This window comes from Hyposmocoma kahamanoa, unplaced genomic scaffold, assembly GCF_003589595.1.
Source record: "Hyposmocoma kahamanoa isolate Upper Pololo Valley unplaced genomic scaffold, ASM358959v1 263, whole genome shotgun sequence".
In the NCBI taxonomy this organism is placed as follows: Eukaryota; Metazoa; Arthropoda; class Insecta; order Lepidoptera; family Cosmopterigidae; genus Hyposmocoma; species Hyposmocoma kahamanoa.
This window is the reverse complement of record NW_020653766.1, coordinates 1,739,670-1,761,677: the sequence shown is the minus strand read 5'-3', so window position 1 is coordinate 1,761,677 and position 22,008 is coordinate 1,739,670. Positions and strand designations below refer to the sequence as shown.

Sequence of the window (22,008 nt, the reverse complement as noted above, 5' to 3'; positions counted from 1 at the left end):
TCTGTTCACACACAATGAATAAATGAATTATAAATCATGGGGACCCGCCACAAGAATCTTAATTAATTTATGGTGAGATAACCAACTCAAAATCTGTCGACCTTCAAGAATGAGGAGTTTTGACCGAAGGGTGTCAATTTATGGACGTTTTCGAGGCCAGTTACCGGACACCCAAGTGGCGTTACACATCGCAGTCCATACATGTAAATAAATAAAGTGTTTTATTATATTGTTACATTTTATTGTGTTAGTCCTTGAAGTATAGGTATTGTACGGTCTGTCTGTACAATTCAGTAAGGAGAAGTCGCCTGCTCGCGTCTGAGGTATAGTCAGGACTGCCCTCGTCGTCCTTTGTCAAAGAAAGGAAGGTAGGTCGTCGTCTTTTGTCCAAAAGAAAGTCAGTCTAATTTCGAATTCCTGTCAGTCTAGTAGGTCATCCATGGAGGCAGGACGCTGATCATTCATGGAGGCTGGACGCGACAGGTATAATAAATGGGTCATTTTGCCTGAAATAAATAAGTAAATAAAAAAAATATTTCACTGGACACCATTTAAGTCACTGTTCGTCGATCTCATGACGCCCTAAGTTCTGTCGAGTACCACATATGCAACCCGAAATGGCGCCAAAAGAAGTTGCTTTTAGGAAATGAAACTATTTTTCCGAAACGTTTGGTTTTTTTGAAAAAAAAAACAAACACGCGGTTTAGACACGGAAAAATAGTTTCATTTCCTATGTGTAACATTCGCGAAAACCTAAGAACTCGTTAAACGTTGCTTTTTTGAAAAAAATCTATTTCATAGCTCAAATGAAGCGTTTCAGAAAATCCATTCCACGTATTGAAGATTCCAGGAAGTTCTTAGCATGCCAATAATCAAGGATCTGGGTCATATTACATTACAACTTGATATAGTTTCTGTTCATCATACTCAACAGTCAACATCTTGCTGTCATCACATAAATAATACTCTAGACACGTTTTATACGGTTAAATATAACTATGTCTATTCTTATACAGTTAAAACTTAACCATAAAACGTTCAGTGAGATCATTAAATAAACAATAAACGCTAATGTTAGCGTGTTGTAAACCGGCTTGGGTATTTTATTTTAATGGAGTATAGAATCGTAAATATACAAGCAGGGACAGTCTGGTTGTGAGTAAGTACGCTTGTCTTTCAATGCTGTGGATTACAGTTCGAGTCACAACATGGGTCTGGAAATGTAAGAAATTAAATAAAAAGCCCTGTATTATTTAGGAAAATATAGTGAGGCAACCCGCACACAAACAACTGCATAGAAATATATTGATGGGAACTACAAATTCTAATTCAAAGTCATCTTTATTTCATAGGTAAGCAAATTACACTTTAAATGTGTTGAAAAAAAATTTATTAAACTCTATCACTCATTCGTAAAGCAGAATCGCCTGAGAAGAATGAGCAAGAAACTCTAGGGGTTGCTCTTTGTAAATATACATTTGAATACATATGGAATACATTCAACATTTACAATATTTATTCCAAATATCTTATTAGATCGAGAATACTTGCAAGAACTAAACTGATCACTACCACGGATTTTTGTCATCCAAGTACGCAGAAACTGTTTAAATAGCCTTTAGCACACAGTTTTTGTTTGACAATAGTTTTAAGCCTCGTAAGTGGGAAATTTTGAATATCATTCCTTTAAACATATTTGTGCCTTTGTATATAGATAGGCTAACAAATGTTATAATTAATTCTTCGATAGAAAAATAAGATCATTGATAGATAATATTAAAATAAATCTCAAGAAGATACAATGCATTTCCAATCTGCCATACTTGAATACATATGCAATCTCTTTCGACACAATTAGACTGGTGAGTAACACTCTCTGTCAACTATTTAAATCAGGTTCAAAGCAATTCCATTTGGCAGTTCGATCAAAAATCACACCAACAGTAAAAAATTCGACAAAATCCTAGCAAACAAAATTTCCGTGAAACAAAAACTAGAATAGCAGAGTGCTTTGAAATTCAACACACCTTTTGTAAGTAACTAAAAAGAATTATTGTCATACACCTATTTATTTTTGTTAGATATCGGCTGGAAGCGATGTTTCCATGATTTCTAAGGACTTGATTACATTATCAAAGGTTGGAACAGGGGAACCATCACACGATACAATACGGCTACTATCATTTACACGTTCCAACACTTGATATATTTCCGTCATCTTTGTGTAAAATGGCGTCTGCTATGACGCCATTTATCAAGAGCTACGCGGCTGTCACATTTTATTTGCTTATAGGTATTGTTAGAACGTTTGCATTTCTCGAGAGAGGTGCGAGAAGCGTCAGGTGCTATCAGATTTCTTGCGAGTCATTTTGAGAAATAGTTTTGCTAAAATCTATCGATTACGATCGAGTACCTACGTTGACTAAGCACGCGGCTATGTGACAAGAGAATTTTTGAGATATCATAAAAGACCATAACCTAGTTTTAGAATATTGACATTGCTTATGGATATTTTAGCTATGTATATAATTATGGTAAGTTCCGAAATGTCCGACTCGTTAAATAACTTCTCGTTAAATAACTTCTCGTTAAATAACTTTGTTGCTAAATAGAAAATTTTGAGCTCTCCCTGAAGCTATTCAAAATGCATGTTTAACCACTTGCCGCGTTTTGGTAAATGGACGGCAGTATAGACTATATAACAGGATATATTTTATTTTCTTAGAAATCGTTTTGGCTTTAACCGATTTTAAAAAAGGAGGAGATTCTCAATTCCGACATTTGTGAACCGATGAGTCTGTGTGTGTCCATGGCACCCACGGTTTCCCCAAAGTGGGGGTACGTTATTATTATTATATAAATTAAAAAAATTATAATAATTAAAAATTTTTCTAGTATCTTGCTGTAATGCGACAGTGGGATGCCGTTGGGTATGTTGTAGGTTAGGCGATTGGAAAAATTGAAATATAGTTATTTTTAATGATTCTGGTGAACCATTGAAAGAAAGTGTAGGTACTTTGCTCAACAAAATGTCTTGTTTCGTTGTTTTCGTGGTAATGCCATACTTTCATAGTTTACTACATAGACGGTAGGAAAGGGGGTACTATGGAAACGGTATTTTTTTTAACTTTGATATATGGTTATAAAGGCCCATTTAGATGGAGAGAGTTTCTCGTCTCGAAGATACGATTATCGAAAGAATATAAAAAACTTTCCTCGTCTAAGCGAATGTTTATTGTATATGTTTGTACGATAAATAATAAATAAATAAATAAATAACGCACACACTCAACATAACCCCGCACTAGGGAAACCCTGTGTCGCGGGTGCCATGAACACACACATAGACAACCACAAATTACACCCAAACTCACGAGAGAAATAAATGAAGGCCATACAACTATTTCTCCCGACCCGGGAATCGAACCTGGGACCTCCGCTTGGCAGTCCGGCATGGTAACCGTTCGGCCACAGAGGCAGTTAAACCTAAAAAGAACACCTTCTTTTAATTTTTTTTTTGTTTTCTCTGCGCCTCAGTTTATTTTTACTTTTATTTATTATTACAATTACTTTATACTTGCTACGTAACAGATATATCTGATACAAAATCAAAAATTCCTACGTTATAATAAGCCTACTAAATCTGACTAATGACACCAGGGGCTTGGACAAAAAGAAACCAAAGCACGCACTCGGAGAGGTAAAAATAACGTTACCGGCAGTGTGCAGACGTGCCGAACCGAATGCTGGGGATGTACAAGGATTGTAATGTAAATGAAAGACTTGGTCTTAACGCTTGCAAGTCGGCGACACACTCAGCGGTAGGCGCATATCGCGTAACCTAAGGCTTTAAAGACTCTACTAACTAAATTCAGTTAAGACTAAGTTCTGGAGCCCTAGTAAATGGAAACTTAATTTTCTCGGAAACTACAAGGTGCAGAGAAAAAATTATAATAACAAAAACTGTTTATTTAGGTCTAGTCTATCCGAAAAAATAATCCAAAAAGCGATTTATGCCGAAGTAAAAGCAGTTTTCATAGTGCTTCTTTCGTACAATCCAATCAATGGCTAGTTAGGTCTATATTATCTACCAAAGCGCGAGATACCCGTTGCAATATTTTGACAACTTAACACCGCTTAACTGTAACATAGAAATACTATACGGATGCTGAAATTATGACCCTTTTCTGTTCCGCTAATGGGCCTTAGAAACAAACAAGTTAATCCGCCATATTTTGTGAATTTACTATTTATTACTCGCTGTAATGATGATAGAGTACAATGCTGGCTTGTCACGTATAGAGCTCCCGTGACTTGAGTTTCTACTCAAGGAAAGGATGGTCGCACATGTCACCATGTGTATCTGAGGACGTTTATATGAATTATCGAGAGAAGATTGACGGTTTTAAACTAGCATGGCATACGGGCTGAACGAAGTTTTCTTATGTCAACATAGTGACAAGAAAGTTCAACATTGGGCCAATAGATGGCGCGTTGAACTAGTTTTTATGAGCGCCATCTATTGAGCGCGGCGAGATAAACCAAGAAAATCATAAAATGGTGAAGTGTTCATAAAGAGTGATTATTCAGGAGAAGGCATTGACCTCCTAACAAATGGACGTCGGGTTCGCGCTAAAAAGTGTCCGCACCTATAGGGCGTTAAAATATCATACAGAGCGTCAATCGCGCAACAGTCTTCGTTTGTTACTGACAGCGCGGTTGTCAATCATGCAGTACTATACAGGGTGGAAATTTGTAATGCCACCTGGAGGGAAAGTAGTCAAAAATACTGGAGATAGAAATTTTTACTTAAAGGAAACATTCCTTTATTTTTTAAAAGAAATAAAACTGGATTCATAAATTTTCGATAATTTATAGCAACACGCGGGAATCGAACCCGCTTTAATCTGAAAAAAATGCACACTGCACTTTTATTGCATCGATCGATAGGGTTAATTGTAAGAATAAAATCTCTCACAAAATTGGTTAATTAAATGAAAAAAAAACTATGAAATCTTAACGTATTTTAATAAAACGAAAAAAAATGAGTTCCATTTTCTTGGATACACAAATTTAATCTTTTAGCGAATTCATTTTGAAGGCTGAGGTTCAGAATACGATTTGTAATACAATTCATCACAACAAGTACTTTCCCTCCAGGTGGCATTACAAATTTCCACCCGGTATAAATAACTTGTAAAAATTACTGCAGTAAAGTGTAAAAACAGGATTTTGTATCATATTGTCACTAAACAAATATATTGTGTTATCATACTTGTCATTTAAAAGTGTTATTTTGTACAATTGTATAGTATTTAATTTATATATAAATTAATCGTAAATATAAATTACAAAAGCAAACAAAATAATCAAATAGCTAACTGTCCTTTTTCTACACATTGCATGCGCAAAAGATGGAAAGAGACCCATTACGTCAATTTCAAGAAGCTAATAAACTTCTTGGTCTTTTTCAATTGTTCCAACTGTTGTGACTTTTTATTAAAGCAATAACTAAAAAAATATTGTTGTACTCGTTTTACGGCTTGAGATTACCTATCAGAAGTCAAAAAATACATTTGCCCGAAATAACGTTAGCTCGGATTTTCATCATATCAAATGTATTTCTTTAGGAATATTACAAAACAAAAGCTAATTTTGGCTTTGTGAGAAGCAACAAAATTACTTGAAAGCGTAACGGTTTTATTATAAATCGCTTTTCGGAATTACGGATATATGAGTTTACGTTTAGTTGGAATATCGGTACATTATATATTAAATATGGTGCATTTTATTAAGCTTCCAGTAAAAGCTGAATGTGGTGTTTTCGTGCCCTTTAAATTGTTGCAAGCTAAATTAGGCAGTACTGCAATGACGTTACAATTTAAATTAAATGTTTAAGTTTTTTTATATTTCGTTACTTGTCGCTACGTTAGTATAGGTTAACTTCGGACATTTTTTTCGTAGGTCAATGATACAATGCATTGTTTTGCATTACAGTAACTTTCTGCTTTAAGATAAGAGTGAGAAAGTAAGGCGACGATAAGCCAAATTCAGTATAAAGTATTGAAAACTTTTCTTGTTAAATAAAACTGTAGACACACACTAAAACAATATATTCTTCCCGAAAAACCAATACATTCCATCGTCCGCCGCCATTACGGCCACAAAACTTAAAACTACTGACAGTTCTCGTGGGTTGTAGCAATTACCAATTTATTTTATTAATAATTAGAATGAATGTTATTATAATCATATTCCTTATATCTAAATTAGTGAAACATTAAATAACTTCATTCCTATTGCATATATAACAAAATAAACAGTATTTCATTTATGAAGAACACTAAAACGTAACTATATAATTTACTTAAGAGTCTTGCAACTTTAAAAAATATACTTTAAGTTATCATTCATTGTTATGTAATCTAACAGTATATAGTAACACATAATTGACAAATATTTGCAATATATAGTTCGTTCAGTTCGAATTATTCAGAGGCCCGTGTCCCGAGTCATCTGGTACAGGTGCTACTGTTTGAATTATTTAGTGTCGATTGAAAACGGTCGACTCATATCTAGAGGTATATCAGTGACACGACGATTCTCCAGACTTTACCGAGAAAATGTAAATAAATAAAATAAAATGTTTTATTCGTTCATTTTATAGGCCATAATACAGGGGCAGATGTTTCCATTTAGGCTTGTTAGGGCCTGTGTTAGGAACCTCCATTCCTTAATTGCATCCAAGTACAACCTTATCTTGTAAATCGTAACGTATGTAATGTACGTGGCATCTTTCACTGCTCCAATTTGAGGCCACCCTTAGTATGACGTCGTGTTTATTTCTGTCTAACGTGACCAGTTGTCAACAGATCGTGTAAGATATGGTGCAAGTCTCCGCAAGTGCTGACAATGGATTTTGCGTATAAGATCCTGTGGTTTATCTCTGGCCTCCTCTTCATATTGGGCACCGTCACAGGGTGCACCAAAAAGGTCTACGTTGCGTGCAGGGCTCCAGCTCCTTGCCACTCCAAGTAACATCATTGTAAGTGTTCAGTTTTTCTTTACTATGTAGATAGAACATTTTTACTACTGTCATATCGTGATAGGTATAGGTGTACCAGAATCTCATATATAAGAATTTTACAATAAGCAAGAAATCTTTAAAATATAGTGATTTAAAATATTTAGTATAGGTTTAAAAAAACTTGGTAGTTGATTATTTTTAACCGACTTCAAAAAAGGAGGAGGTTCTCAATTCGACTGTATGTTTTTTTTTGTATGTAACGCGATAACTCCGGTATTTGTGAACCAATTTTCATGATTATTTTTTGTTGGAAAGGGGGTACTTCCATAGTGGTCCCATTTTAATTTGAAGAAAATCACCCACCCCTAAGGGTGGCTGTTCACGCATGAAGATTCATTTTTATAAATAGCGCCTAACTTTAATTTAGGAGCAATTATTTTAATGGTTGATTTTGCTATTTCTCCAATTCAAGGCGTTTTTCGGCTTCCGAGAACCGATTTTTATTATAGTGGCGAACTAGGGGATATTTCAATAAAACTTAGCAAATAGACGTAATTCCACGTACTTTTGAGGTCGGTTTTTTTAGTACTCTGTACTGAGATTATGTAATTTTGTACTCAAAAATTTTTCTTTTTAATTTTTTACTCAAAAATTTCATAATCGTATACATATCGGGTAGTTATAAGTAAATTTCGAATAAAAAAGTTAAAATTGATGGCTGTATAAAAACCATCAGCGACGATTCGCTCGCATCATCGCTGAACATTACCTGACGTTGTAGTCAAGCGTATGTATATTTTACAAAAAGGTAAGCTTGGTTCATCATTAGCAAGCAATAGAGAGCTCCTTGTGAACGAGTTCGTCCAGGCAAGTACAGCCGCCTTAACCTATTTCCTTATTCCATTACCTTATTTCTGTCGCCAAGCAGTAACGTGAGCATAGAGAAAGTTTTTCTTCTTTTCTTTCAAATTTCTTTATTTCAGTAAAGTACTTACAGTAACGTATAAACAATTTACACATTAAATCATAATTTACAGAACACTATCAGGTTAAACTGCACCTATCAAAGCATTATACATTAAAAATATATCTCATTACATCATAATTAAGTAAGAACGGTAAAAAAACACGTAATGTATAAATAGAATGTGAATATTGTAATAGAACACTTATTTCATAGAGGGGTATAGTACACACGACAACACATCAAGCTACACGTTGACGTATCTTGTTCCGTTGCACTGGAGGCGCTTTTCGAACAAAAATGTGTAGTCTGATGTGCCGTTGTCGGTACATTACTGCAGAGGCCGGAAAGTAAGGGAGGGAGGGGACGAGTGAGTTACAAGCCTTATATTAATACGAGTCAAGCAACCCTCATTCCGGCGTGTATAGTGCTTTTCTCAAACAATGCGAGGAAATAATAAAAAACTAAAGAGAGGAAGATTTATAATAAAAAAAGTAGAAGAAACAAAATTAAATATTAAAAGTATAATCTTAGAATAATAACGCATAGAAACCTAGTCCGCACACGCTAAGTAAATTGAAGCGCGCCAAAAGGGCCTACACGAGCGGGCGGGCCTTCAGTGCTCAAGGTCAACTTGCACCGCGAACAGATCAAGAATTTTAGCTAAAAATGACCAAATGTGCGGTAAATGAGTGTAAAAATACGTCAGACAAACATAAAATACATACTAACATCACATTCCACAAGGAAGTAACGCGTTTCAACTTGTATTTTTGTATAAATATTCACTAAAACCGAAAATTAATTTCGTTGCAACAAGACACGAAATTGTTGCAAAATAACGGATTTCTTTCTCCCAATTTTGCTATTCTGTTTCAAAATAATTATATTACGTAATTTTTTGAGAATAGGCAATATCGCGATGGCTGCAGATCTTTTTATTCTAATGTAAGTGTGCATTTGACCTCCATTTCTGCAAGTTGAATGCGTACAAATGTTGTTTACAAAGAGCAACCCCTAGAGTTTCTTGCTCATACTTCTCGGGGGAATCTGCCTTACGAATGAGCGGTAGAGTTTAACCATTGTGACGATTTCAAGTGTAATAATGCTTACCTATGAAATAAAGATACGAATATGGCTCTCATTTCTAAATCCAAGATGGCGGGCGCGATTTTTCGTATAATGGCAAGTTGGGTATCGTTTTCGAGATATTTGGGGGTGCTCATTACGAATATAGCAGTTATTTTTAAATCCAAGATGGCGGACACGATTTTTCACAAATTGCTATATGGGTATCCTTTTCCAGGTATTTGGGGATGCTCAATACGAATATGGTACTCATTTCTAAATCCAAGAAAGTGGACACGACAGATCAAACAAAAGCAATATTTCTTAATGAGCATCCCCAAATACCTTGAAAACGATACCCAACATGCCATTATTCGAAAAATCGTGCCCGGCATCTTGGATTTACAATAATACCATATTCACATTGAGCATCCCCAAATACCTCGAAAATGATACCCATATAGCATTTTCTTGAAAAATCGTGCCCGCCATCTTGGATTTAGAAATGAGTGCCATATTTGTAATGAGCACCCCCAAATACCTTGAAAACGATACCCAACTTGCCATTATTCGAAAATCCTGCCCGCCATCTTGGATTTAGAAATGAGTGCCATATTCGTAATGAGCGCACCTCGAATACCTCGAAAATGATTCCCATATTGCATTTATTTGAAATGTCGTGTCGGTCATCGTGTATTCAGATATGAATGCCATTTTCATAAGGATTATATAGAAATAACTTTTTGAAAATTCTTGTCACTTGACATTGGCGATCGACAGTAACGATCGACAAAACCGAGCATATCTGTAGACACCTGATAGACAATAACGATCGATAAAATCGAGCAAATCTGTAGGCACCTGATCGACAATGTCGGGCAAATCTGTAGGCACCTTTAATTTAATGATGAGTTAAGCAAGATACAATTTCCCCATTTTCGAGGGAAATGTTATTCCATGGCATCATTATTTGTATACTTGTGTGCGTACCGACGAGCGTAGATACAAGTTGCTTACACCTACATGGATTTGATTTTTGCCTCACTTGTGACAGTTCGTTTCATATGAAACTATCATTCTATGCGTTTTTATTCTAAGAGTATAATATTATATAAATATATTTATGATTTTCTATGTCCTTTGTGGTGATATTCGTGAGCTCTGTACTCCTGCATGCTCGTTTATCCCTAAAATTAGAACAACCTGAAACAAACAAAGGTTTGTTATGTTTATTTACAGTATCACAACTAATATCTTTTAATGTTACACATTACGATATATATACGAACAAACCTTACCTTAGTTGCTGTTGACTGAAAATTTCATAAGTTTTCATGTGTCTTCCTTTGCTCATGACCGGCAACAAGTTTTCCATCGCTAATATTGCCTCGTTTTAAATTAGGAGGAGATCCATTACTGTATTTTCGTTACCGCTCGTCCCACTCATTTTCACGACGAAAATACAAAAAAGATGAAAAAACAGAAAAGAATACCAAAGCACTTTATTTTACCGCCTTTTTCTTTTTTTTTTTTTAAGTAAACGTTTACGTTGGTATTTTTAATTCTCGCAATTACTAAAACTGGGCAGCTTGCTTTGCTGGCCTTGGCCGGAAACGAGTCTCACGCTCCATAAATGATTAACTTCCCGTGTTCCTTTTATGAAAGTAATGCAAACAATTCCGAGCATGTTTGAGAAAAAACATTTTTTTTTAATTTCTTTTAACAAATACATTAGTAGGGTAGCGATCGAACATCAACCAATACACATTAGCTGATGTTAACCGTCGCGCATAGGACTTTTCAACTTATGTCTCAGGGTTATGAGCGCAGTGACAATGTCCCTCATGATTGAATGTCACTTTCACATTGTCACATTTTTGTGAAATTACTCCACTAGTTTGTTATAATTATTAATAGAAAGAACACTTAGAAAAAGAATCCTTCGATCGGGCTGGATTCGAACCCACGTCTTCTAGCAAACCGCTATGCCAACTAAGCCACGGAACGCTTGTTGCAGATCTTCGTCTTTGGTTTTTAACGAATTAGAAACACCAACTTTGACTTCAATTGTCATTACTAATTATCTTATTAACTAATTTTTAATGAGTATAGAGAGAGCTCCGACTTATTTACGAGTGCAGTAAGGTGTGTGTTCGGAAACGGAAGCGTATACTACGCAGTTACGCCGCTACGCGTAAGTGGCAATGGGTTCCTAACATTTCATAGCCATTGAGCTTTTGGCGTTTATCCAAGACGCCAACGATACCATGGACGAAGTCAGCATCGTGCTGATCTGCAAATCCAACTTCAACGATGATGAAATTAGCAGTGGCAAGATGCTGTTGTTCCAGAGCCTCGGCAAAGCTGAGCAGATGCCATCTCGCCGGAAGGATGGAGGCGTGAAGAGTCTCTGGATATTATCACACCTGAAGGAGACTGATCCGGACGACGTGCGTACATTCGTGGCGAAGGAACTGCACAAGCTGCTACCTTCGATCACGTCGATGTTACCAGGCTGCTGAAGGATATCACTTCCCTGAAGTCAAGCCTGGCCGAGTTGTAGTGTAGATTGGAGGCTTCGGATAACATCGTGTGCTGCGTGCTCAAGTTGCATTATTAAGCAACGCTGCTTCGGTATGTAGGTCTCCTAGAAGTCTCTAATGTAAACATGCGTCGTGGGGTACAAAATGCATTCATCAGCAGTGTCGAGTCGGCACGAATGGTTGCGTCACAGATCGCTGCTGCCATCGCGCGTGATGCTCCGCGTCACCGTGCCCGCCCCTCCACCCCGGCGGAAACGTCACGCGTATACATGTCAGCCCCTACACGTGCATTTGCCGCTGTAGCCGCTTCTACCAGCTAACCCACCACTGCGAAACTCGAGAAGGGGCAATCGGCTAAAAGTAAAAGTAATCCCCGTGTGTCTGTCTCTGAAGTTGCAAAACTAGAGAGGCAGATGGATCAATGCGACGAGAACGGCTTCACAAAGGTGGTGAAAAGGAAGAGGAAGCCCACCAGCCGTAACCCGTGTGGCACAGCACCTACAGGATCGAACTTTTTGCTCCGTCCGGCCATACCCTGAGAGCCGAGCGGTTGGAGTCCCGCCACACGTAAATTTCAATTCGTTTGTAGTAAGAGTACCGACCAAACATCTGTCGGCCTTCCTGAAGGAAGAATTTTGGCCGAAGGGTGTCATATATCGGCGATTCCATTGCAGGTTATCTGACACCAGATTGCCGCCACGCGTTGCCGACAAGTTCAATACGTGTAGATTAGTTGCTTAGTTTATTTTATTGTCATTATATTGTACGTATGTTAGTCCTTAAGTATATATTATATGGTCATGTGGCCTGAAATAAATAAAATTTACGAGGACGCATCGGTACATAAAATGTATTGTTATACCAGTTTAGCAATAACAAAGAACGGTAATATTAGTAAATTAAAACATATATTAAGATAGAATTAAAATACAATGGACAGTGACGGACAAGTAAATAGAAACAAAAAAAAAACAGTAAAATTATGCGCGTGAAGCAAGCAAAGTGAAGAAAAACTTAAATAATTTGGATAAATATTTCATCCAAAACTGATTAGTATTTGGTAAGGTAGCTTCTGTTGTCGATTTCAGCTTTACAACGACGTTACGGCATTGATTCTGTCAATTTTGCACATGTTTCCAAAGAAATACATCTCCAAGATATCGGTGATATGTTTATGTCAACAATGTTTTCTTTATAGAGTGCCACAAATGTTCTATTGAATTTATTATACGCAGGCCACTTTAACACTGTCACCGATCTCTGAGAAACGCTTTAACGCTGTGTGCTGTATATCGTGCTGAAATATCCAAGTCACTGGCAAATATTCATCGGAATATGGGATCATTATCTCAGATAAGATACTTTTGTGCTGAAACTAATCCATCAGACCTTCAATCTTTCTCACGGGACCAGTCCAGTTTCATCAAAAACATCCCAACACTATGTTGCTGTTCGGTGTAGTGAGAACCGAGACACCTGAGTATCTCTATCGCAAACTTCGTTGGTCTCGAAACTGTTTAAAATACAAGGTTCGGGCTATCGTTCCTACTCACCGCACAGCAGCTTTCAGAGGAAGTTTCAGGTTTGCGTCATCCAAGTGCAGGAATGATCTACCCCCTCCTCTTCATGACACTTCTAGTAGGAATATTTTTAGGCGCAAGCTTAAGGCTCTCCTGCTGGAAAATCAAAAGTGATTGTGTTAACTTTTTCCAGCACCTATTTATTTATACTTTTTATACACGTCATTTGTTATATAATATATTAGTTGCTTGATGTAGGTATAGTGTATACGTATTAATTATTATAATGTATTTTCATAGTTATACATAAATTATTTGGAAGTATTTAAACATACACAACACACACACCCACACTCACACACACACATCTGTTACAGTTTTAATATGTACGTATATATAATTATTTTACTGTTCTATTCAAATACCAAAGTGTGCTTGCATATGTTGTTCCGTGACCTCACTTAGGGTCTTAACTGAAAATCAGTGCTGGGAACGCGTTGCGTTTTCCAGCAAATACTAAGCTTGTGACCCTTTTGTTACCGCGGCTGGCACTACACAAGGTATCTCAATATTTAGTCTTCTTTTATTATATGTGTGAATAGTTCATGTTTTAATTTTATCTAATTTTTGTATATACATTTTTGTTTTGTGTTTGTTTGTGTTTTTGTTTCGTAATTATATATTTATGTTTTACGTTGAATGTTTTGATCGTGTTTTGTATTAGTTCTGTTTTGTTTCGTTTTCTCTTTTTTTGTCTTTTGTCTTTTGTGGTGTCATTGTCGTAAACAAATAAATGTATTTTCTTTCTTTCTTTTTCTTTCTTAAACACGAACAAGATTAATTATTAAGGAGGTGGACCGTGCTTAACTGTCTTTTTAGTGTACTTGTTATTCAAAGCCTCGTTGATTGGTCTTACATACATATCGCGTTCCGTCGGAATTTACCAAATTTTTATTTTAGTTTCATCTGAAAATAACTTTTTTCCATTTATAAACTGTCCAACTGCCATGTTTTCTGTACGGTTTCCTATATGTTGTCTGCTGAGAAGTGGTACTTTCGTGGCAACCCTTCCAAACAAATTTTCCTTCAACCAGGCACCTACGGAATAGACATGCGAATGTCGTCTTGTGAAAGGGGTCAATTTTAGCTAAACGAGTCATCAGCCTGCCTTCAGGAACAGTGGTCTTCCCTTGACCGACCTTTTCTTGGCACCTTATCCGATGTTCCATGTTTTTTATAATGGTTTAATGGCGTTACATACCATCTCTAAAGATCACTCTAAATGATCAGCGATTTTTCGGTACGTCCATTTTCGTTTTAAATGTAAATTCACCATAATCTTTCTTGTTACTGCATTAGAGCTCTTCTTTTTACCCATTTCTAATAATTTAGCTAGACATAACTGCCTCCGTGCCCGAACGGTTACCATGCCGGACTGCCACGCTGAGGTCCCAGGTTCGATTCCCGGGCCGGGAAAAATATTTATATGACCTACATTTATTTCTGTCGTGAGTTTGGGTATAATTTGTGGTTGCCTATGTGTGTGTCCATGGCACCCGCGACACAGGGTTTCCCTAGTACGGAGCTATGTTGAGTGTGTGCGTTATTATTATTATTATAAGGTAACTTAACTAAATAAGTAAGAAAGGGCGGCAAAACGCATACTATGACAACCATGTGAGTCGTAGAAAGTAAGTCATACTTTGTTTCTAGTTAGTTGTCTAACTGCCAGTACTAAGGATGTAGTTAGACAGTGTTTTTTTAAATTATTGTCTCAAGTCTGTCTCAAGTATTTTGTGCATTTTACAGTACTTACTATCTAGAAGTAAGTATTAATAGGTATCATAAACTTGTTTTATTTATAAATCATAAGTATCCATAGGTATTTTTCAAAATTATATCTCTCGGCCGCTAACCTAAATAACGAGTATAGAAAAAAAATTTAAAGTCAAAGTCAATCAATTATTTATTCTATAGGCAAAATTTTTACACTTGAAAACTTCATTTTTAAGCTACTGCTCGTTCACTAGCTGACCTCCCTGAGAAGAACGGGCAAGAAACTCTAGGGATTGCTCTTTTCAAATAAACTTAAATTCTATAGAATACATTTTGAATCATATTTGTGTGGAATCTAGACTCACGTTGTCCTTCCATACATCTTTACCTAGCACGTAGTATTTTGTTTCGCCGTTTTACAACGATGCAATTAAAAGTATTAGGTACAATTTGCGCGGCGATAATTACATGACAAACATAGCTATAATTTCACATCACACCGTTGTCCTTCAAAATGTATAACAATCGTTAATTATCAAATAAACAAAAGAACGAATAACGCTATATCTTACCGATTCAGCATTCGCAATAAAAAAATAAAATTTTGTAACGACAACATACTTTTATCGACTGTAATAAATGTCACGGGAGGTTGACAACATATCGCATGCGATATACCGCTATGCTACGCATGTAGATTCAAAATTCAAATTCATTTATTCTCAGACATTGGTCTGAAAATAAATGAATATGGACTAACAAATATGGACTAATTGTAGTCCATATTTGTTACTAACAATCTTTAGTAGAAATAAGAAGAACAGTTACAATACATTAAATTAAATTACATTATTAGATATTATTATAAATACATTATTATATGTTCACGTGTAACTCGGTGAACTTACGGATAATAGCAAAGTCCGTTCTTCCTGATATTATCCTCAGGACACCATTGGTGCTCCCACGCAATCGCAACATCTGAGACGCACTTTTTTGCGCATCATTGCGTAAAAATCATCAACACATGCATCCGAAAACATGCCAGAGGCGCTGCAAAAGCGAGGAAGCCTCAACAGAACCCTAAAGAGGTTATTGTACATTATACGTAAGGCGTTGTAAGCTCGCTGTGTGAAGTTGGTGCACAGTGCACCTATATAAAAATTCTGGCAGTAAGCTCTGAAAAAAGTTATTTTTACATTAACAGAGCACCTAGGAAACCTCTGAGCCAACGTGTTACCGCGTATCGACAACGCCCTATGCTCCCTCTCAACATTATCATCACCTCCCAAGGTTTTCACTAATAATGTCTCCTAGGTACTTAAACCAAGAGACACGATTCAAAGGTACATCATTTAGAAGAAGCTGTGGAATGTTATTTAGGTCTTTATATTTAAAAACAAGAAACTCACTCTTCTTTTCATTGTACTTAAGTTTCACACACATTCAGCATCCTTCTTAGACCACTGATCGATAGACTCAGCAGCGCCATGTCATCACCATAACTGATATTATTAATACTAATATTGTCTATTCGGCAGCCAACATTTGTGCTCCTGAGCTCACCGATCAGCTTATTCAAATACATGTTGAAAACATTTTTCTGACTGCTACTCACCAATGTGACAGCAAGCCTACAACCTCAAGAGGGACACCAATGTTTACTAATTTAGGCCAGAGTATGTTATATGAGACCAAATCAAATGCTCTTGATAAATCTAAGAAGCAGGCGTATACAGATTCGTTTACTTAAAAACTTTTTGTCTTCTTTCCAGATTGACCAGAACCAGAACTGTAAAAAAATGGGTAAATTCTTCGATATTTACTTTATTACTTCTTCATTAATGTGTAGCGTTACATTTTGTAATTTCACTCAATAGGTCAGAATTAGTGTCGAACTCACATTATGCTATAGGTGTATTCTTTGACCTTTGCACCAATTATCAGGTTCTTTTATTGCCAGTCTCACTACTGCCTCAGCTGGTAGTATTATCTTGTTGATTATATCTTGGAACATCGCGCTTTTGTTTATGTATTACAAAAGTTATATTGTTTCTCTTGTGTCATTTATTTCTCGGTGGTGAAATGTCAAACATTTGGAACTTTTCAACTTATGTCTTAGGGTGGCACATTGGTAACACCACTCATATCTTTGTGATTTAAAGCTGCAGTGCAACTGCTATATAGAAGCGTTTTGTTTACTACCTTTTAAGCTTTTGCCAGTAATACAACCAGCTGAAGTAGTAGTAGTAACCCAGGTAGATTAATTTCCTTAACCAGTACCAAGACGAGCAATAAAGAATCTGGTCAGGACCCCAATTCAGAACTCATCGATACTTTAACCGAGTCGTTCTATTGGATATTGTTCTCGTATCGAAGGGCCTTTTCCGAGCTATTTAGAACATTCGAGTTGAACGTTCGATTGGGATTCGGATACGATATCGTTATCCAACAGCATTTACGGAGTTAGTCGGGTGAAATAGATTGTAGAAAAATTTAAATCTTTTTATGTACATTTTTAAAACTTTACCGAGGTCTAAAATATATGCATTGTAAACGATCGGACGTTCGGTGACTATGTTCTGAATAACGTTTGTAGCATTTGCCGGTCGAGAATTTCGAGTAATCGTACGGGTGTGACGTCATTACGGTTAGTTTTCGAATACGACGGTTTGACGGTCGATTCGGTTATTGTGAATAAAAATAGAAATTGTACGATAACAAATTGAATCGGTCGACAACAGAGTTATCGTAAGGTTCTGAATTTACCTGCAGGTTAACTTTGTCATTGATGTGTGTACGTAGAAATAATTCGACTCACCCGAAGAACAAAGTGCGATGTGATTATACAGGGAAAAGAGGTTCAAACATAATCTCGTTATTTTAAAGGCCTATATAAAGGTGTTCTCAGATTTAACAAACACACGAAACGAAAACAAACGAAACGTACAATGTCCCGAGAATAAGCAGCATCTTGCACATAGGTCTTTGTTCTACGGATGAGTTGATATTCATGGTATGCCGCGCCGCACGCGCACCGCACTTGCAACCAGCGAGAGTACGCGTACGCTCAATTGTTTTTGCGGTCAAACGATGGTGATACGCTTGCTTGTTTCGTACGTATTTTTTTATTCTGTTTAATCGGAGAAAAAAATGAGTGAAGAAAACATTGGACATGTATTACTTAATTTGTTTAATTTAAAGAAAGAGAAATTATATGGGATAAATAACAACAATAAACCACTGTTTGTCCAACACTCTTCCGTCGTCGCACGTCGTTGAACCGCCCGCGCGTCCGCCAACGCGGCAAGATCTTTGAGGTGTAGTGCCGTTACACATTATGAGGCCTGGCTCTTGATAAGATAGTTTAAATCAATCCGTATAATTATTTTACACATAATAATACAAGACAAGGGCACTAGCTTGTCGAAGGAGAAGAACTGTTTAATAATTTCATGATTCTCACTAACAATCCGCTACGCGTCCCATTGCTATGGGTCTCCTTTAAGAGTCGACACTATCTCAGTTCGAATTCAAACTTATTAGGTTCATTTTGCTTGAATCGAGCGCCAGGGACCACTGGCTTTATTTCAAAATTTATTTTTCACAAACTTCTAACAACAATGTACTCTTATATCGTATACTATACCTGTTCAATTAAGTTCAGTTGATATAAAAATAAATCATTGGTGTATTTTAGGAATCGTGTTTTTACACTGTACAGTAATCAGTTTTGTTATATATTTTGTCCAAGGTGATTGATTCAACACTCACTGTGAACCAAAGCCATTTGAGGTTGTGTCGACTTATAAGAAGAGGGTTTAGGCTATAGTCCGCCATGATTTAGCCCGAACCTTCTTTGATTTATTCGGTTTCATCATCATGTTTCATTTCACCGTTAGCGCGAGGTATTGCGACCAAATATTGACTGATATACGTAACTAATGGCGGTACTTCACGTGACTACTTGTATATGTTATTCGAAAAATATTTGACGTACAGACAAACATGCGAACACTGATAAATGTGTGGCCGTCTACACATGGAGCCAAATAAGGAGTTAATATAATGAATATGACCTTAACACACCCCGAACCCTACTACTACACACAGCAAGGCGCTATATGCACACGCGCAAATGTGTGCGTGAAGTAGCAGGGTTACCCATCACTTTCTCGTACAATCACGTTACGTGGTCAGAGCGGCAACATAGCGAAAATTCTAACGCGAAACTGTTATCAATAATTGTATTAATAGAATCGTAATAATTACCCATATTCATTAGGCATTTATATCGATATAATATTTTTCATTAATTCAGTAACTAGAATAATATTAAAGATTTATTTAAAAAATACATTAAAAGAACTTAAAATATCATATTTTGGATTAATACTTTTTTAAATGAGGTAACCAAGGTTAGTTAATAATTACATTATTCACTACATAATTTATCGGCAATACAAATTGAAAATTCGAGAATCCTTGTCTACTAGGCGATGAACTTATGGCATCTCATTATATTGATATAATAAATCTGTATTATATATTACTCTGTACTAAATGAATAAGGAAAACAATACCTGAATGAGTCACAGACAAGTTTTTTACTTACTTTGTTCTCCTCTCTTTATCCCATTTATATAATGATAAACAGAATTCACGACCATTATACATAGTAAAGCACAAGTTTCGTAATGAATAAATGAAAACTATATTCAAATATCAAAGCCGTTTTAGCGCGAAAACAACTCGCCGACAGCCCTGCTGTCGTTCAGTCAATGTGACCGTCAATGTGCGGGGCGAGGTGCGGTATCTAAAGCTAGGGAGGGGCGGAGGGTTTCAATTCTCGTTCCTTTTTGTTCTCTGACCATAGTACAAATTGCTTAATAGTGACTACGTAACAGATACATCACTGTCAACAAAATCGAAATACGTACACTATCTACAAAATCTGACTAATGACATCAGGCGTTCACTACGAGGAAAAAGGAACTTACGCACGCGCTCAGAGAGGTGAAAATAACGTTGCCCGCCATGTGCAGTCGCGCGGAACCAAACTCCGATGTTATACAAGGATTGTAATCTAAATTGAAAGACTTATTTGGGCGCTTCGCCGATACACTCAGCGTGTAGGCGCTCATCGTGTAAACTCGAGCGAGCGATAGTGTGGACGGTTTACTTGTGTTGGCTCCTTTGATGTGGCGTCGAGAAACCGACCAGCGCGCGGTAACGCGAGTTTAGTGTTTGCTGTATTTGTCGAAAAGGCAAACAAGATAGCATGTGTGACAAATACTTTGTCACACATGCTATCTACAACTGGTGTTTTTTTACCATATACATTAAATAGACAAATACAAATAACCATATGAAGTGACACCTGTAGAAATTAAAATCCGAAATTAAAGCAGGGATCGGAAATGTCTCGGCCTTGCGAAGCAACCATTGTCCCACTGGGCTACCATAGTCTTAAATTTTGTAATGTAAACTCGTATTCTGTTAGAGAATTTCAAGAATTTTCTTCACTTCCAGGCAATAAGGCCTAATTCGATTTCTAATGTACAATAGATAACGTCACCATGACCTTCAAACTTTGTATAGTTTGTATCACTTCAGGCTTGGTTAAAATTCTTAAGCAATCGCTCAGTTGACTTTATAAATATACGATTTCATGACATATTGATACATAAAGCTATTTCAATTCTTTACTTGTTAATTATTTTATTTTGAAATTGGTAACTCCAGCTGACGCCGCCTGTCCGACATTTTGTTTATCCGCCATTTTATTTGTGTGCTTTGCTTGTTTTTCTAAGCTTTTATTGACGATTTGGCTTGATATCTAACCCTTCATTTCAAAATATCATCATTCAGTATCGAATCACATATTTTTGTTTGTAATTAACATCGAAATCACAAACATAACTGTAATTCCAAAAGTGATTCTAAACAAAATAGATAGAAATGAACTAGATAGAAGTAATGATTTCTGTAATTCGCGCCCTTTATGTAATAACGTCACATGAGCAAAATGACAACTTTCCAAGCGATAGTTTTAAAAATTCTACAAATAAAATTGATTTTTTAAAGTTGTTAGAAAGAGAAAGTCGTTGTTAAAAGTTTCATATTTGTTGCAAGTTCTCAGGTTTTTTAACACGGGATTCTATACAATATTTTGGATATGTAAAATATAAAATACCAAAGTAATTCCATATGTGATGAATCATGCCTGAGCAACGGCATTCACTCCGGCGCAGTGCACTAACGAGAAACGAAAGAAAAGCTTATTTTTTTTATTTCGTTTCCCAAAACCGAACCCGGCTCTTCCTCATCCGCCGTCTACAACACAAACCGTAGGGCCACCGAGGTCGTTTAATGTCGACAGTACCTGATAAATACACTTTAAACAAAATTATTCTTAGTGCGCAACACTTAGATTGAAATAAAGCTGAAACCGAAATGTATTACACTTTGAAGTTTGCGTAAATTATATACTATTTTGTACTCGTGTCGTAACGAAGTAACGTTATGACATACATGGAACGTCATAATGTTACTACGTTATGACACTATGTAGATTGTTAGTGTTATGACACATTTAGAAAGTTTTATATGAAAACGGAATTGTGGCATTACACAACTTAATTCATTTACAGTTTCAACCAACGTGCATCGCATGCTTTCCATATAAACAGTAAGTGTATTTTAAAATTCAGAATTTGAGTCTTTGAGTATTGTTCATTCCCAGCGATGGCAAGCGTCCGGGTCATAACTAACCTGGCGCTTTGTGAGATGTTTTTAAATTAGGTTAAAACACATTAACGCCCGAAATCGAGGGCAAAAACTATTTACAACTAAAGATTTGTTTCTTGCTTTCTGATCCAGACGATTCGATTTGTTTTTCTATTGAATCGATGCGCTTGAAAATTACGTTGGAATAAATCGATACAAAAAATCGTTAGGCCCGTACGCACTCAGCATCCTCAGTAGTGAGAATCCACAGGATTGCAACGTTAGTCGGCATTGTGAAGAGTTGCCTCTTTGTTTACGTTGAAATTTGTAATAAGTATGGAATTGTACCAAATTCCATATTAGCCGTTTCTGCCCACGATT

At 36.4% G+C, this 22,008-nt stretch overlaps 1 long non-coding RNA gene across 2 annotated transcripts in view; it reads left to right on the top strand.

The window, feature by feature from the left end:
- The first annotated feature begins 1,975 nt into the window (after positions 1-1,975).
- The window catches only part of LOC113228971, a 90,822-nt gene continuing 70,789 nt past the window's right edge, over positions 1,976-22,008 (top strand). Inside the window, exons 1-4 of one of the 2 annotated variants that reach the window (XR_003310360.1) lie at positions 1,976-2,032; positions 6,873-7,045; positions 16,674-16,704; positions 21,552-21,589. This is a non-coding gene — a long non-coding RNA (uncharacterized LOC113228971). The remainder of the gene's footprint in view (positions 2,033-6,872; positions 7,046-16,673; positions 16,705-21,551; positions 21,590-22,008) is intronic. The other variant, XR_003310363.1, reaches the window with a different exon arrangement.